Here is a 13,128-nt window from a genome sequence, read left to right on the forward strand (position 1 = left end):
AACAGTGTTGTTGTTGTGGAAATCATGGTTTATGTATCTAAGAGCTCCTGTTTCCCAGACAGGAGTCCAACATACTAGCTAGCTTAAATAATAAATACAGAGCTCTAACGGGTTCTGACCCAGACAAGTGAAATGCTGAGAATCAAACACACACACACACACATCCATATTCAACAAATCAACCATTGCAGCCCTATTTCAGTCAAACTTATCACCAGCTCCCAAAACTCTTCAGTCATTCCCACAGCATGCAGGTTTGAATATATCGACTATGTGGCACAGCATTCGACTGGTTTCCTTCTACTTCCCTCTCCCAACAAAATATTGATCACTTTTTCTGTCTGCCCTCGTCTCTTAAGTCTTTTACTTTCTAAACAACACCCACCACCCTTCCTCCTCCCCCTCCCCCTACTCCTCCCCCCTCTCTCTAACTCTGGTATTTCCCAATGAAGACCCCCCTTCCCGCTTCCCCTCTGTCATTCCCCCTCCCTCTTTCCCTTTCCTCTCCCTCCCATCTCTTCTCCCCCGTCCTCTCCTCAGATGGATTCTTCAGTCAGTCGTGTGGAACTGGTGCGGCTGCCGGAGAGACAGACATTGAGGCAGAGAGGCTGCTCTGAACAGACGCTGGGTCAGAGCGCTCAGTTGCTTCAGACAATCACAGGGGAGCGAGAAAAAGACCCAGGAAAAGAGAGAGAACACTACATAGAAAGATAGGTTGAAAAGGAAAGGAGAGACAGGAGAGGGAGGTAAATATGTGACAGGATGTGGTTTCCCTGTGCTTGCAAAACATTGGTATACAACAGTCATACTTTGAGCATGACCTAAGCACAGTGAGCGTGCAAGTGTGTTTGAGCTCTAATAGGTGGTGAAGAGGAAGACGAAGCAAACCGCTGGAGCTGCTGCTGCTGAACCCACAGAATCAACACTCTTGTTTCTCTGCTGCCTGCCTGCCTGCCTGCCCGGAGGATTGTGGTTCCTTTAAACCAACCAGCTCCGCGGCAGCCTTTGACAGCTTGTCAGACAGGACCTGAACCCATCCTGTGTTTGAGCTTTTCTCCCCCCTCGAAGTAGAATGCGATTCTCTGCAGGAAGCACTGGTCCAGTTGCTGCGTTTGTGTCCAAGCAGTGAACTTTTCAAGGAGATTGTGAAAGAGGTACGTTTGTTTTGTGTTTCCATGCTCCTGAGCATGTGAATGAATTTGAACTTTCAAGCAGATGTGTTACTGTACGCACGCCCGTGTCTCTGGACAGCAGCCACTGTAAACTTGGACTGCATGGTAGCAGTTGTTTACTGCTGAGATTTCATTCATTAGATGTTGCCGCATGCCACAAGTCTGACTTTTGAGCAGTGTATTAAGCAACAAGCTATAAATTTACTGCTGCCAAACACACATGCACTCATTTGAATGCATTCATTCACTATCAGTGCCGGGTAAAAGTATTGTACTAGACATCACCTAATGCTTTTAAAAAGTAATCCATTATGTATCTACTCTGTAAAAAGTACCGTGTCTTGCAAACCATGCTTTACTTTTTCTTTATCTGGCAGTTAACAATATGATGTTAAACTGTACATGACAGATATCGGCACAACTCCCTATCACAACCAGAGAACTTGTCTTTAAATATTTAAGTAATATCACAAAGCTGTTAACAAGGTTACTAAGTTATCAGCCAATAGAACACAGATAAATGTAATTTTAACAGTGATTCTACTGCGGAGGCAGCATTTCCTCTTCTTTGTACACTGGTACAAACCTCTTCACCACTGCTTTTTTTTACCTGTTGAAAATCAAGTTTTGGCTCCTTGGTTGAGTTTGGCACATGATCACCTTGAAAATTGCTGTTGATCCAGTGTTCTAGCTTCATGTTAACACGTTACCTGTTGCAGCTGCTTGTAAACATTTGATGTTTTGTTCACAGAAGTACATAGCTCCTTCTGTCATGCATAGATGTGGTTTGCACCGACCTGACGGTTACACTCATGGTTAGTAAGAAACGTACATCTCCCCCCTCAGAAGTCGTATGACTTCCCCGAAATTATTGTCTCATATCCCTGAGAGTAACTGAGGTCAAGCAACTGTTATGCAAATGTAGATGAAAAGCATGCTTCATCTTTTTCTTTTTAGATAATTAAAAAACTTCTATAATGCAAGTGACACGACTGATTGTCACTGATTTTAGCAATTATGAGTTTGCCAACAAAAGTAATGTGAATGTGTTACATTGCATCCCCACACCTGTTCATTACTCTATTAATAAACCCTTTATTTAAACATTCACATCAATAGGTCATGCTGTTTTCAAGTTGCACTGCATGTATGATGGATGGTACGGAGTTGTGCTGGGAATGCCAACTATCTCAACCAGGATCCAATCACAGACCAAACCCTGACAGTGCCTTCTATAATAGTGAGGAGAAATTCAAGCAAGTGCGTGATTTGTGTGCTACTGTACTGCACTGTGTCAAGGGAGTGGGTTTCCTCATGTGTTGTGTTGTGCAGCATGCGTGCTGGTAAATCCATGTCTGTCAGCACATGTGGATGTTTACATGCCTAGACTATGTGATCCACTACATGCATGTGTGCATGTATGAGAAGAGGCGGTTTAAAGGGAAAAAACAAGCTGAGGGATGGCAGGAGGTAAAGGAAGGGTGGGGGTTGAGGGAAGGGTGGCAGGGTGAAGGAAGATGAGGGCATGAGAGACAGGAAAAGCTGGGGGGGTGAGGAAAAATTGCTGTTTGTGTGTGTGTGTGTGTGTGTGTGTGTGTGTGAGAGAGAGAGAGAGAGAGAGAGACAGAAAGTGAGTGAACTGCTGTTAATTAGTTCCAGCTGGTGAGTTGCGGAACGTCGGGGTGTGTTAACGCTACAGCGATGGTGGGTCAGGAGTTCTCTCCGTCTCAGACTGTCTGTCTCACACACATACACACACACACACACACAAACAGCACTTTTATTGTTGTGATGACCCTCATTGCTGCTATCTTAAAAGCTTTCACCCTCAAACAGCCCTTTAAGTATTTGAAGACCTGCCAAAATATTCCCCTCTGATGCTTTTACAGTAACATTTTAAAGAAATGTGTGCACCCACACACAAAACACATACACACGTTAACACTGACTTAAAGACATTTAAGTCTAAGCCATGATAATTTATTGAGAAAGATCACAAAGTATGTAAACAGAAGGAAACTATAACCACGCAACAGCCATGTGGTCTGTCATCACACTGTGCACATCAAAGTGTATATGTATTAACATGCATTGAACACATGCTGTGCTGCACATGTGAGCATGCATACATACATATGACTTGAGAATATGAACACACATGCAGCGAACACTGTTAACACAAACACACACACAAAGGAAAAAACGTTCTCCAGGTTTTTGGAAATGTGGAAGCGCTTGTGGTTTGGAATTCACCCTGCTGTAATATGACATTGGAAATAGCACAATTTCTTAGGGCAAAAGGTGAAGTAACCACATGTCCAAATGGTTAATTCACTGAAATTACAAGAAAACATTCTCTCCGTACCACTAGTGATAGGAACTGTATATGCAGATAATTCTGGTTTAATTTGTACAAATATCTACATCTAGTCTTTGTACATTAGATATTAATTTGTATTCCTTACACCATTAGAAAACACACACAAAGATTTCTGAAGTTTTGCCACAGTAGCCAGCTTTATAGATTAGTTGCCAGTAATAAAACAATGTATGGCTATGAAAAATCCCTCTGGCTGGTGTTCACCCTCTTGCATGACATTTACGGTGCCTTTGTTTTCTGTCTTAGTACAATTCACACATGCGCACATGTAATCATTCCTCCTGCTCGTATGTCCCCACTCTGTGTTAAAAATGCTTTCTAAAGTTCATTTGAATTTAATATCAGGCTTCAGCAGGTCGAGTTTGTTAATAATGTGCAAATATATACATATAAAACCTCTTCCTTCAACATTTACACCTGCAGCTATGATTGATTATTGTTTTAAAAAAGCCTTTATAAATGATTTATTAACATTTAGAAATGCAAATAACTTGCTAACCTTTGGTGACAGCTTATTAGAGTGTGTCTAATGACTCTTTATTAATGACTTTGACAACATTTATTCTACTGAAATGATTTTTTTTAAATGGCAGATTCATTAACCTTTATTGATGACTTGCTAACATTTATAACGACAGATTTATAACTTTAGTAATGATTTATTATTATTACCTGAAGAAACTGCAAACCTTTTGTACATGAAACTCAAACTTATAACAAAATATAAGAGCCATTTTTATGTCTTTCTTCTACTATAAAATCAATGCTAATTTTGATGTAACACTGATGGAACATTGCTAACTAATGAGGCTAATTATACTCAAGTGGGAATATAAAAGAACATCCCAGTGAAGATGAGAAGTGAAAATGGGAAGGATTCATCACTCTGTGGATGATTGCTTAGGAAAGTTTTTGCTCAACATAAAACTGCAAAGAATTTGGGAATTTCATCATCTGCAGTACATAAAGTCACTTACACAGTTCAGAGAATCGATTGTAGTATCTATATGCTTAAAACCAATACTGAATTGCAGATATCTCTATTTTCTTTTAAATGCAGGCACAACTATAGTGGAAATGACCACACTGGATTAGGAACACATCCGAAACCAGTGTCAATAAACACTACAGTTAAAAATCCACCATGCAAGGAAAAAATATATAAATAAGACTGCAGTCTTTTCTGGGGCACAGCTCACTTTGCCTCAGCTATTAACAATCAATTGATTGTTAAAGCTAAAAGGCTAATGGTAACGTTTGCTGGAAGGGTTAATAATTTAACAGACAACTGTTCAAAAGTGTGGCTGATACACAAGCTTTACTGAGCTCACAAAATTCCTCATAAAATGTCCATTGGTTGTTTTGAATGTCAACTACTGTTTACGTGTTTAGCTGCTAGTGAGGGGAGGGGCTATAAGGCTGCCTGTACCTCGCCTCACTAGCAGCTGAACACATGAACAGTAGCTGCAAATCAGTAACTAATCCGAAAGTAGTTTTTAGTATTACTGGGGATACTGGTGCTCAAGTATTTATAACCTCAGTATCAAGTTTTTTGATTAATGCTTAGTGCAGCGTTAATGCTAATCGATATATACAGGTTTTGGAGCAACAGATTATATAATCCAGTCAATGTATTCTTCTTGTGTTCCAGCAGCATTGCAACAATAGACTACATCAAAACTAGCACAATTGGTATTGCCATTCATCAAATGCTTACGAAGTATTGTTTAAAGAAATGAGTTGCAGTTGTAAGCACGGCTCTGTAGCAGCTTCAAAAATATCTTCAGCAAACATTTGACGTGTTGTTTTTGTACTATTTTTGGTAAAATCAGGTGAACAAATCAGTCTGATATTGTTCATCACTGAACCATTTAAACCTGTTTTCTACAGCACACAGTAGCAGTTATATATTTTTTTCAGATGTTTTTTCATCCTCTCTCTCAGCCAGCAGTTTGTGTATTTCCTAAAGCTGTGTTGATTTTCTTTCGCTCCAGTCTTTTAGCAAACATGTTTTAATCAACTTATGTTTGCTATCTGATCCGGGCACAGTCTATCCCCCTGTGGGGTGTGAAATTTGATTAAGGTAATTGGCAAACGTTGGTTGGTACAAACCATAATGTGCACACTCCTCTGCACTGAGTATGTATGGACAAACAACCACAGACAGAATAAACCATCTATCTATCTATCTATCTATCTATCTATCTATCTATCTATCTATCTATCTATCTATCTATCTATCTATCTATCTATCTATACATATGTACAATTGGATTTGGATTATGAAAAACAGTAAATATTCGCTATGCTTGACGGTGTCTAACAACCTTAATATACATTCAGAAGGAGAAAATGGATACTAGGGGATATTTAATGTATAATTGCAGATATTTTCATGACAATGCGTATTTAGGACTCAAACTGATGTCATTTGTTAAACAAGAATTCATAATTGGCATAATTTTAATTGAATGATTAAACAGTAAACATCATGTGCTGCTAGATAAGGCAGGAGGTTTTGAAGTTCTCATGATGGAATCACACTGCAGGTGTCTGCGTCCTGTTTTGGCTACGACACGACCGCCGGAACTAATTGCGTCCACTGAGCCAATGCCTGTGATTCCACTAGATGCACCGCAGCGCATTTCAGAAACATCCCACAAGCGCTTCTTTGCTCTGCATCACTTATACTAAGCACCAAGGTTATTTTTGATGGAAGCTTCGTCATGCTGCATAGAGCTTATGAAGAGGGTAGGAAGTCAGACAGAGGAATGGTACAATCTGATCAGTTTTTGAAATTAAAAATAAAAAAACAACCGCTATCCAGACTAAATGCTCGACTTCTGAAACACCCCCTTTGTGCTTTGAAGGCAGGCGATTATCAGACAAAACTGTTTTGGAGGTACAATGTCACCGACTCTCTATCAGGGTATTCACAGGGTCAGGAAGTCATCCCAGTGTATTCTCATCCCCAGCTGTAATATAATACTGTTTAAACAGAAACTACCAGCATCTCTGCATTATGCAAATGGTGTTCTTAGACCTCATTGCCCTGATGCATCAGCAGCGATAATATTGGCCACTAAGAGATGAAGAGGCATGGTGGTGAGGCATGGTGGTGGTAGGTTTGTCAGTCAGGGATTTCAGTGTTTTGCACTGCTTTTCTTTATGCTGGTGTTTTTTGTTTTTAATTTTACGCCAGGCTAAGTTAGGATTTGGAACTAAATTACTTGGTTAGATTTAGGAAAGCACACCCGTGCACTGAAAAATGCACTGAAAATGATGAGTTGAGAGTGACAGAACTGCCTCACTCAAGCCTTAACCAGGTGCATTAAGCTCTGACACCAAAGAACTCCTTTTTTCTGTAAATGAGCAAGGCCAGCAGCTCTGGCAATACGGCACTAACTGGTGCACCAGGAATGAGACTAGGCTGGCCATCCTGACTGCTCCTGACAGCCTTTGTTGGAACTCATATCCTTTCTGTCTGAAATGCTCGGTTACAAGATTTTGGGCAAAGATTATTTTCCCTCACTCGGCTGCAATATGACAGTGATCGTGCTTTTGAAGATACAAAGTTATTCAAGCCTCTGGCTTTTTTCTAGACCTGAGACAGCATATTAGGATAAATCCTCCAGGCAAGACGGCAAACACCAGAGAGCCAGTGTTCAGCCAGTTGTGTTGCAGCTTACCCTCAAAGCACAGAAAAAGAAAACAACACCCCTCTTGATATTTCTATAAGGCAAATTGACTTCTGTTGTAATGGGTGGTCAAGAAAATTGCAGCAGTATTGATTGGTTAATGTCCAACACGGACATGTCGATAGGGTGTCTGAAAATCTCAGAACTTAGCTCCGGCTGGCTTTAATAAAAAATTACCTGCCTGGAGCAAGTTCACAGAAAGCAATGAGTCACTCACGGGAAATCTCTTCAAACCCCTCCGTGTTTAAGGAAAAAATAGAAAAGGGGGCAACCAGCAAGTTTTCTCTGTTTAACAGGATATTCTTCTCTCGTTTTTCTTGAAATGACAAGCTTTCTTTCACCATGTTTCTTTGGCTACAGCGCAAAAACAACCAAGACAGGTTTTTGTGCAGGTTGACTTGAAATAATGTTTTGCTTTTCACTTGTGAGAAATGTACAAATCCCACTGTGGATAGATTATGCATGACAAATCAAACTCATGACTGTCAAAGACATGTGGGAGGAGAGGAGGGAAACAGGTGGAAAGAGGAGACTAGGAAACAGGGAATCAGTCCAGGTGATGAGGTGGGCTGAGAGCTTATAGCAGCCAGAACAAGAGAAGAAAGAGAGAATCTGACAATAAAAAAAGCGAGAGGTTGGGACAGATTGGTGCCTATTCTTCTCCTGAGAAGGGAATAGTCATAGAGGGGTTGGTTCCCATGGCAATAGCTCCCTCGATGAATGTGTTTGTGGGGATATGTGTGTGTGTGTGGATGGACTGTAACCGGGCCTTGAGACCATAAGGAGAGGTTGGCCAAGGCTGTAGTAAACCACATAGATGCTATGGGCCTTGAAACGGCTGAGATTCTTGGCTAGACTGCGTTGCTTATTTGACGATTTTCTCTGCCTAAACCCGTTACCCTCTATCTTCCATTTTTACTTTGTGCCGCGCACTTGCCATTATGTATCGTCCTTGGGCATTCAAAGGAAATATAAATTCAATGAGTTGGAAGAAGTAAAATGTCTCTTTTAGTAACCATGGCCATCTTTTTGAGAGTAAGTAAAGGCTTGATTTGGAAACATTTCCAATTTGAAGCTTTTTTGTAAGATTCAGTGTTCTTTGAATGTTACTCATCACTTAAATCAGCTTAATTTTTGAAACCAGTTTGTTCTATCTTCTGCAGCTGTTGTAACACACTGCAGCATCTCCTTAGTTCAGTACTGACGATTTCCATCACTGTTTTTTACCAGTTACTAATTAGAAATGGAGCTGCAAATAAATGTAATGCACCTTCATGATGGTAACTTGTGATTATCTACATCCGTAGTAGTCACCAGTGCTCCCTAAAACTGTTTTTAATAATGTACAATAGTATAACTCACCTTCTCTGTCAAGCTGTGCAGTTTTACCCAGAATAATTTAGAATTTATGGGAAAATAACCCAGAAGTTTCTGGGGATATAACAGAACTTTCCTCTGAATGCAATATATATTGGAGATTGCAGGTCCGCCATAGGGTGCCAGTTTAATGTTATATAAACTCATTCAAATGTAACTAAAGCATTCATAACTGAAATGTAGCTACATAATGCAGTAAAAAAAAGGAATTTCCCTCAGATGCTAGGCAAGATGTTACTACTGTTGGTGCTTTAAGAGAACTACAGTAAAAGAATTACTGACCAAAGAATGAACATAATCAGTACTAAAACATATTAATTTATCTCAAAGTCAGATACCCAGTATCATGGTGAACATAAATATCAACGATCAGCAAAAATATCAACTCGTGCATTATGATCCAACTTTTCACTGTTCATTTTTATGCTTGCTATGATCCAGTTCTGCTTTTACTAACATAGGCTGAAAGACACTGAGATGCTAGCTTGCGAGCCAGATTGTGTTTTTCTCTGCTTGTTTTCATGCATGATTCCCAAAACACTTTTAAAGATGGATGATGTTAAGACCTTTCATAATATACCAATAACGACATTGTGACTTTGCAAACAGTGAAAGAGCAAGTATCAACTTTTGTGGTCATACTAAAATCCCAAAAACTGCAGTTCCTTGATCAGCCACTTGAGGCTTGCTCCAAAAGCGAGTCAATCCCTATAGACCACCATTTTAAAATGCCCAACTTTACAGCATGTAAAGCACTTTTACAGCCTGTTACAGAAACGCGTCTTTGGTTTCCATGTGAATTTTCTCCTCTGCCTCATAATTGGTTAATATTTTTATGTTTAAAAATAATAATAAATTCACCCATTTGGATTTTGCAACGGCTTTTAAATAGGAGGGGCCATGATTGTGGTGACTGAGATGTGTGCTGAGACTGTGTGTGTTGACTGTGGCTCAGTGCTGTCTGCTAGGCCTCATCATCCACCAATTCAAATCGCTAAACCTGACCTCTCAACCGTTTTTGCGTCTTCTGGTTCATATTTAAGTAAAATAATTGGTTACGTTTTATGCCTTACTGTGTGGTGCCGCCCATCCAAAGTGCTTCAGTATCAGTGAGTGTCGAAATGTATACGTGTAGTTCATCGATCTAGTTGCTAGCTTTAGCGCTGCCCTCTCTGGTCAATACAATAAAAACAAGCCAGCATGGCAGAAATGAAACAAGGCTTTAGTATGTGGAGTCAACAAGGAATCTGTGCCACTATGGTGGCTATGTGCGGCTTTTATATACATACTATGGAAAAGGAAACACAGCTTAAAATAAGTGATGCATGCAAGTCCACCTTGTATAGTGCTCTATATACATCTAAGGAAGTATTTTGAAAGCTGAACATTTCAGCAGAGCCTAGTTCTAGCTTTCAGCTTGTCTGTCTGTCTCTTGCTGTGCTTTACGTGGGCTCTGGAACATGATAAAAAGACAAAAACGGGAAGCAAAATTTACTGTTACTGTACACTTTCACTGAACACACAATCTGGTTTCTAAGGCATTGAATGAACACAAATTTACCATAACCATGATACTACAGGGGATCTAAACGCTTTTAACCTGATTCTCTGAATAACCTGGTTACTTAGTGCATGTAAACGCACTTAGTGTAGGTCGTTCTCTTGAAAGGACTGTGTCATTACAAAAGGTCACAGCATTAACATCCTGCCTGAGTGTCCATTGTCTTTTTTCTTTCTTCTTTTCCATCCTCTCTGTTTTCCCACAGTTGAAGATTCAGGGTGGCAAGGGCAAAAGAGGAAAGAAAGGGAAGAGTAGGGGATTTCCAACAAAAGTGTGCAAACCTTCTCAGGCATTTAGCTCATGCTGTCACCCGAAGCAGCAGAAATGAGACAGAAACTCAGAGGGTTAGTGAAGGACGTTTTTGAGGCCGAGTTATTGGAAAAATCAGTTGCTAATCTGGTGATCTCTCCATGAACAAGGCTTTTTGTAAGATTCTGTTCCCAAAAAAACACTCGTGAAAGTCATGTTAAATTTAGGCAACTGGTGCTTTCACAACTAAGTTGTTTAGTTCAATCAATATTACCAGTTTCGACTAGTTCATTTAGACCGATGCCAGCCAGTCACTGGTGGAGACTAGATCCAGGGTCAGAGAGGGTCAGGAAGGGTTTTGGCCTAGCTAGTAAACTCGTGAGTCACATAAGACTGTTGTATAAAAGTAATGCAGAGAAACTGCAGGATTGTGAGATTTTTCAGCAATAGCATGATGGCAAATGTGAATCTGCTGATGGTGAACTGTTACAAAATCATTATTCAAATATGTAGTCTAGCCCGGAAGTATGGTTAATGCGGTAACCATGGTAACACGTACACGTGGCAGCATATGGTAAAGGGGTTTTCCCAAATATACCAAAGACTGGCAGTGACTTAAGTCAGTGTGCTGAGAGTGTATGTCATCAGTTTTTTAACAGATCACCAACTAAAGGTGAGTGAAATTTAACCATCCAGCAGTTATTATTCTATGGTATTCACTGTTTATACATGATGACATAATTATAAATGGGGTCCAGGTGCAGTCTCAGCTAAAAATTGGACGAAATTAATCGACACTTCAAACGTACAACAAAAAGGCGACTCGTGAAAGTCAACCACTTGTGCAAAACCACGCTGAAATTATGACAACAGCAGTTGTTGGTAGTTGAGCAAAAGTCTCTTTGTTTAGCTTAAAGATGTCACACCCACTGAGCTGTACTCACTTTCTTTTTGCTTCCACCTAACAGAGTCAACGCCATTTAAGTGTTTAAGAGTATATCCATCACAATATGTTTTTAAAGCCACAAGCAACCATATTTTAATAAAAGTGTGCAGTGCAAAGTTAAGATAATGTTAGCAAGAACTACAAGTTATTAGTTTTTAGGCTCAACAACTTGGATATAGGGAGTGTCTGAGGATAAGAGACAGAGACACATCATATAGCTTATTCATTTCCAGCCTGAAGACAAAGTTGACAGTTGAGCATGTTCAGGTAAAGCGGTAAATCATTTAATTGGATCAGAGTTGCTAGTGTTAGCATAGTGTATGGCAGAAAGACACAGAAACAGGCTAACAAAGTATTGATTTCTCTTGTAAAGTTGGGCATTTTATCACAGGAGATTGGAACCAGCCTTAAGCGGCCATTCAAGGGGCTGCACTTCCACATTGGTTTGTTCCAACACAGTTTTTTGGACTTTTTGGACAACAAGCAAATGCATTTTTCTTAAGATAAGTCATTACGAGGGGTTGATTGTCAAGAAAACATAGCCATGAGTCACTCAATGCATTTCAGCCAACAACCTGTGCCGTTTTTCCTCATGTGAGGCCGGTCTTGTCCGCTCATTTTCATGGCGGTCTCTCTAACCACTCAGCCTTGTAGAGCTCTTGACAGTACTCCTCACAATACCCATGGATGATACTGGATCAGCAGTACCCATCACCATACACAGTCAAGCGCCCCTTTACTTGTCAGATTGTAAAAGATCAAAAGTCAGAAGAAGCCAAAGAGGGTGAGGGAGACAAAGCGAGAGAGAGAGTGAGAAAAGAAGAGAGTAGGCTTAAAAGGGAGACTACACAGGGAAGAACACACGAACACAGTGTCCTAATTAATGTCTTCTTGCATTAATCCACTCTGAAGCTTCCCATGCTTCTGGGTTTGATCTCAGCAATGTTACTATCAAAGCCTTGTAACACGGTCCTGTAATGTGGGGAAGGTCTCAGTCAGACAGCATTAAGTAACTCATTTGGTATTGTGAAGCCTGTAAGCTGAAGACGGGGTTTTGTGCGATCATCGTCCACACTGATGTGCAATTTCCTAATTATGAAACTGGAATGTGAAGCTTCTCAATCCAATATTTTCATTAACAGAAGATTAATAATGTTCATATTCTGAAGGCTGTTGGGTGTATTGACAAATTTACAAAGACTTATTGTCTTTGTACATTTCAGGAGGCTTTCTGGGCACTTTAGACTATTTCATTGTTTTGGTTTTACAGATAGAAGATTTTCAATTGTTCCATAATGTTCTGAGTACCAAATCCAAGACACATACAAGGATAACAATTAGAATTTGGTAGAAAGTGAGGCTGTTTTCATAAGTAAAAGATTTTGATCTCCACCTTTTAGCGTGTTATCCATTTTTAGTTGACTCTGCAGCGAGAGTACGCCAACAAAGACTTACCCAGTCTACGGGCTACTCTTCAATGAATGCTTCGTAAATGCAGTTTATAGTTTAAAATCCTTCTGCTGAAGTTCTGAATGATCAGGTCCCATCATATCTCAAAAACCTCATATTATACTTAAATGCTCTCAGACGGCAACTTTCTTGTGCCTTCAGCTGTGAGGCGCCTCTTCTGTGGGCTCAACTATCAGTTTGGGAGACAAACATCCTCTCTACATTAGGCCACCATAATCCATTCCTGAATTTTGCTACCACAGACTGAGGCTACTTTTCTGTTCTCTCTTCTAATG

General features: G+C 40.1%; 1 protein-coding gene across 1 annotated transcript in view; it reads left to right on the forward strand.

Annotated features, from left to right (window-relative positions):
* Positions 1 to 453: 453 nt before the first annotated feature.
* Positions 454 to 13,128, forward strand: part of rftn1b (raftlin, lipid raft linker 1b) — a 121,775-nt gene continuing 109,100 nt past the window's right edge. Inside the window, exon 1 of the mRNA XM_084944295.1 lies at positions 454 to 1,154. The gene's annotated coding sequence lies outside the window, so the exon portion shown is untranslated. The remainder of the gene's footprint in view (positions 1,155 to 13,128) is intronic.

The sequence above is a fragment of the Perissodus microlepis genome, chromosome 11, assembly GCF_051167445.1.
Source record: "Perissodus microlepis isolate ML-2025 ecotype Zambia chromosome 11, ASM5116744v1, whole genome shotgun sequence".
In the NCBI taxonomy this organism is placed as follows: domain Eukaryota; kingdom Metazoa; phylum Chordata; class Actinopteri; order Cichliformes; family Cichlidae; genus Perissodus; species Perissodus microlepis.